This window comes from Panthera tigris, chromosome B2, assembly GCF_018350195.1.
Source record: "Panthera tigris isolate Pti1 chromosome B2, P.tigris_Pti1_mat1.1, whole genome shotgun sequence".
NCBI lineage: Eukaryota > Metazoa > Chordata > Mammalia > Carnivora > Felidae > Panthera > Panthera tigris.
The window spans coordinates 13,917,380-13,922,962 of NC_056664.1; the positions used below are offsets into that span (position 1 = coordinate 13,917,380).

A 5,583-nucleotide genomic window follows, 5' to 3' on the forward strand; every position below is an offset into this window, starting at 1 on the left:
TCTGTCAAATGGGGATAATAATACCCACCTATGAGGCTATTGTATTAACTGAGTGATAAGGCATGTGAGAGAACTAAGTGCATTATTTAATTGGACGTGCAACCCACATCATTCTCTTCATGGCAGCTTTATTCTAATATGGTCTCGTGCTGTGCCACCGATCTTATGGCGAATTTCTTTTGGCACTTTGGTAATCGTCATAGTCTGTGAAGAAGTGTCCAGAAGAGACCTAAGTCACCATAAATTTTGTGGCTTAACAACTAATGATTCAATAAGGTCTAACTTGACAGTGTGGAGGGTGGAACTGTCGAATTTGTGTGTGTGCGTTTTAATGTTTGCTTATTCTTGACAGAAAGAGAGAGACTGAGTGTGAGAGGGGGAGGGGCAGAGAGAGCAGGAAACACAGAATCGGAAGCAGGCTCCAGGCTCTGAGCTGTCAGCACAGAGCCCGACGCGGGGCTTGAACCCATGGACTGTGAGATCGTGACCTGAACCAAAGTCGGACACTTAACCGACTGAGCCACCCAGGTGCCCCTGGGAGTGTCGTATTTGTAAACATAGGCAAAATAGGTTGCTCCCATGAATGTATCTGCTCATTGTGTTCATTCCATAAATGGCAAGGGAGAATTATGGAGTCTCACCAAAGCCTTGTGAAGTAGCTATTGGTAGTCCTATGTTAGAGAAACCGAGGCTGAGAGATAAAGTGCCCCAAGTGACTGCTAAGTATGTGGAAAGGCTAGGATTCCAAGTCAGTCCTTTCTGACACCGAAGTCTCCCCATTTTTCGGGCGTATGGACACACAATTCGGATGCAACACAATAATGCGGACGCTCCTCACATTTTATTGCAAAACGTGACGTGGCTCAGGAGGCCAGATGATGTCTTGTCTTCATAGCTTGAGAGTTGACCTCTCTGGTCTGAGTTAAAGCGGAGCCCCGGTGTGAGAAGGAAGGAGAAGAAGGTTAGTAACATCACCCGCGCATCACCACTGTTAACATTTTGGTTCACACACATTTTCATTTTTCAAAAATGTATTTTGTTTTGTTTTAGAGGTAGTTGTTTTTTTTTTTTTTAATTTTGTTGTTGTTGTTTTTGTTTGTTTTTTTACCAGTTATTACCAAGGAGGAAATGGTGCCAGAATCTCACAAGCTTCTTACTGTTTGATCCATGACTGTTTTTCTCGCTCCACTTCCAAATGGTGGTTGAAAATCTCTCTCGGGGCCCCTGGGGGGCTCAGTCGGTGAAGCGACCGACCTCGGCTCAGGTCATGATCTCACAGCTCGTGAGTTCGAGCCCCGCGTCGGGCTCTGTGCCGACAGCTCAGAGCCTGGAGCCTGCTTCTGATTCTGTGTCTCCCTCTCTCTCTGCCCCTCCCCTGCTCATGCGCTGTCTCTCTCTGTCTCAAAAATAAATAAAAACATTAAAAAAGAAGAAGAAGAAGAAGAAAATCTTTCTCAACCCTCTGCCCCACCTCTGGCTTACAGTCCCTGGAGTGGGTCCCTCTTCCCCACGTCGGCAGGAAGTTGCCAACTTGGCTCACATCGCCTGCCCCTTCCTGGGTATCTCTGAGGACCTGTAGGCTGGAATTCTTGCCCGTCCCAAGGAAGGACATTTCCTCGGAATTTTCTCTTTTGTAAGCCATGGAAGCGTACAATATATTTGAGAAAAATTCGATTCCAAATTAATTAAAAATGTAAAAAGATTTGGCTTTCAAGAGATAAGTTTTGGATATGAGAAGTTTACTTATGTGGAACATCTCATTCCAGAGAAGAGGGAATTCACTCGTGAAAATGAGAAACAACCTGAGCTTTGCGTTCCCTGGACAGGTTGGGAACTTTCGAGTCTTGAGTTCGGAAGCCTGGATAGGCCGGGACGTGCTAGGCGTGTCCCTTCACCACTCTGTTCCTCCGTCTTCCGAAGGGGGAAACAGTTCGGATCTCACGGAGGTGTTGCAAGGGTTAAATGACAGGGCGATCGTGGGTCCCATCCTGCAGCTTCAGGCCCCAGCAACCGCTCACAAGACCGTCCCTTATATAATCAGAGCAAGTAATTCAGAGGCCCAGGGTGGCCGTTCTCTCTTGGTAGGGAATACCTGGGCCTAAGAGCCTGCGATGGCGATCCTTCATTATTTAGCTCTCCCCGGGGCCCTGTCCAGCTGCCTCGAGTCTTTAATTTGCGCTGCAGAAAGGACACAGAAGAGTTAAACAGGAATACGTTTTTTTACGCTGTTTTGGAGTTTTTCCTCTTTGTTCAACATCAAAGTGGTCCGCGGTCCATTTTGCCAGTTTATACATATTGTTGCACTCAGAGAAAGGCTGGGGGAGCTCAGCTGGCTGCCTGATCAGCTGTGACTCCCTCACAGGCCGGCTTAGGAGGCCAAATGGATTCCACCCCTGTAATGTTTTAATGATAAGGGGGGCGGTGGGAGGACGCTCCCTCCCTTTCCGAAGGAGACTTTGTGGAGGCCCCGCTAATAAATCATTTGTTCCCTCTAAATGCCCTCTCTCATCCACATAGGCACACTTGAGGCTCCCACTTGAGCCCACACACATAGGCTCCCACTTGAAATTTCTCATCAAGGGCAAACAGCTCCCAGCCCCGATGGCTGAGCTGCTTTTCAGCCCCCTCTGGTGCTCGTGACTAGCCCGGGGTGGGGAACTCGTGGGCTGCAGAGCCTGAGGGCCCCCCCCCCCCCAACCCTGGGAAACACAGTCAGGGGCCCGCTTTGTCTCCACCCCACACCCCTCCCCATCTCTCTCGCCACGCCCCTGCACTCTCAACTGCACGAGAGAAGAAAACCAGCCACACGGAGGGTTTGGAGGCTTCTGGCCCACTAGTCCTTGGACTTGCCTTCGCTTCCCCCCAAAGCCTGCGCACTTCCAGGGAAAGCTGCCTAAAGTGGCGGCTCAGCAGCTACGCGGGCTCCAGAAGAAAGTCACTTGGCTGGAGAGCTGGGGATTGCGCCCCCCCACCTGCCTCGAATTCTCCTCTTCCTTCCAACTGGCCCCCGGGGAGAGCTGGGGGTTGCCACGTGGCCACTTCTGGGCTGGGCCCCCCTGGGCCTGCGCCCCTGTCCCTCCCGTCCAGCCCCGGGGGAAGCCCACTCGTCTGCCCGAGCCATTTGGAGCACGTCAGCTTCTCCTCCCCGTACAGGTGTGCAGCTGGGATAACCGATGATTAATGCATGTGTCTGGCCGGGCCTTCAGGGTAATTTGATTTGCTTGATATCCAGAGTGATCACCCCTCTTTCCTTCCTCCCCACCTTTTTTTTTTTTTTTTTTTTTTTTTTCCCCTGAGTTTGTGGCAGTGTTTACCTTAGTTGGTGTTTTCAGTTGATGAATGACACTTGTTTCTGGCCTCCGTTTCCGCCCAAGTTGTAATTAGATTTTGCACGAGGCTCCTGTGATTACGGATCTGGGCCTTCCTCCCCCATCGGACCTCTCAAAAGTCACTCGGCTTTCCGAACTTTCCCCAGTTTTCCTTCCTGTCGTCCTCACCAGCAAACCCCGGTGCCGATGGGCCGGCAGGAGGCCCCCATCACCGGCGGCCGTCACCTCCGGGGGTGTAGGGTTTGTGCTGGCCAAAGCCACATCCTGCTCCTGATGGAACCCATTAGGCTGGAGGGACGAATGGCTTCCCAGAGAGATGCGCTGATCTGCCCGAGGGGAGCCGTGCTCTGCCCCAGGTAAGGCGACGTCTGCAGAGTCACCCCTCCCAGTGGATGCTGCCTGGCTCTCCGGGAGGGGTTCTGTCTCTGCAGAGGGTGAGGCGAAGCTGTGTTTTCTTTTTTCTTTTTAAGAGCTCTGCGGAGGAGGAAGCAGCCTGGGTGCCTTGGAACTGAAAGAATGCCCACGCAGCCGAGACAGCACCGCCAGTGAATTCACGGTCCGGGAAATAGATGAACTGCACCGACCCAGGTTACTATCTGTCTGCAGAGTTGAGATAAAATTAGGGCTAGTGCGTCTGGTTCCGTTTACGCTGGGTCCACATCGAGGGCCAAGCAGTAAACGGAACATGTTTCTGGGGTTGCAAAAACTGGCTGAGGTTCTGCAAAACTATTATCCAACTGCTTTTGTTTTGGTTTGCCTAATTCCCTCTTAGAAAACTCGCAAGGAAGAGATTCGGAAGTGGAAGAGGGAGAAACATTGGTCCTTAAGAAACTAAGAGAAATTTGAGGCCCCGGCGGCATCGTCTAGAAACATCTTTATGGTCTCAGCGTGGACTTACTAAAAACCGTGCTGGGTTGGTGAGGACACAGCTGACGGGGGGTGTGGCCCTTGCCTGCCCCGGCAGAGCTCGAAACCCTGTTGGGGACAATAGTGACAACCTAGGGCCATGGAGAAGAGAAGGGATGTGGATTGTACTCCCTCCTCTGTCGCTAATGAGTGCTGGGACCTTGGGCAAGTAATCGCTCAGGGTCGGGGTCCTCACTACAAATTAAGGGAGTTGAAACAATCTCCTAAAGTTCCTTAGAGCCTTAATCTTCAGAATCTAATTACCACCCCCAGTAGATCTGTTGTATCACCAAGCAATAAAGGGAACGATGTAGACAAAGGATGCCGTTCAGAAAGCACCGTGTCACTGTGGACGGCTCGAGGGGGGACCACAGAGGAGCGGGGGCTCGCGCTGGACGGTGGGGTGGGCAGGACACCCAGCAGGGAGGGAGCACAAGGGGTGTTTGGAGGATGGGGAAGAGGCCAGGTGGGGGGAGGTGGGTATTGAGAGAGAGCTTGGAAGGTTGGACCCAGATGGGGAGGGTGTTGAACTCTGGCCTGAGTTCTAGAACTTGAGTTTGTGTGCTGACAGCTCAGAGCCTGGAGCCTGCTTCAGAGTCTGTCTCTCTCTCTCTGCCCCTCCACCACTCATGCTCCGTCTCTCTCCATTTCTCAAAAATGAATAAAAACGTTAGAAAAACAAAGTAAGAAAATGTTGTTGTTGTTGTTGTTGTTGTTGTGGTAGAACATACATACCATAACATTTACCACTTTAGCCACATTTAGGTTATGGTATTTAATACATTCACTATTGTGCAACCATCACCTCTGTCCCTTTCCAAAACTTTTTCACCTTCCCAAACAGATGCTCCATACCCACAAACAGTGGCCCCTGGTTCCTCCCTCCCCCCTGCCCCTGATAACCACTGTTCTGTTTTCTGTCTCTAGGAGTTTGCATATTTTAGGAATCTCACATAAGTGGAATCGTATAATATTTGGCCTTTTGTGTCTGGCTTATTTCATTTAGCATCCTGTCCTGGAAGTTCATTCCTTTTTAAGGCTGAATAATAATCCCTTGTGCGTTTAGACCACGTTTTGTGTATCCGTTCATCTGCTGACACTCACTTGGGTTGGCCCCACCTTTGGGCTCTTGTGAACGTGGCTGCATTTAGCATTTGAAATTTGGCCAGGAAAAGTCTTACTCCTTATAAGGTATGCTAGGCTTTTATTTTATTTTATTTTATTTTATTTTATTTTATTTTATTTTATACTATAATAGCTTTTTTTTTTTAAGCTTATTTACTTATTTTTGAGAGAGAGAGAGAGAGAGAGAGAGAGAGAACACACAGGGAGGGACAGCAAGAGAGGA

General features: G+C 49.9%; 1 long non-coding RNA gene across 1 annotated transcript; it reads left to right on the plus strand.

The window, feature by feature from the left end:
• Positions 1 to 3,309: 3,309 nt before the first annotated feature.
• LOC107180313 lies at positions 3,310 to 4,851 on the plus strand. The gene is made up of 3 exons (XR_001511083.2): positions 3,310 to 3,685; positions 3,800 to 3,917; positions 4,102 to 4,851. It is a non-coding gene; the product is annotated as an uncharacterized LOC107180313 (long non-coding RNA).
• Positions 4,852 to 5,583: the final 732 nt, after the last annotated feature.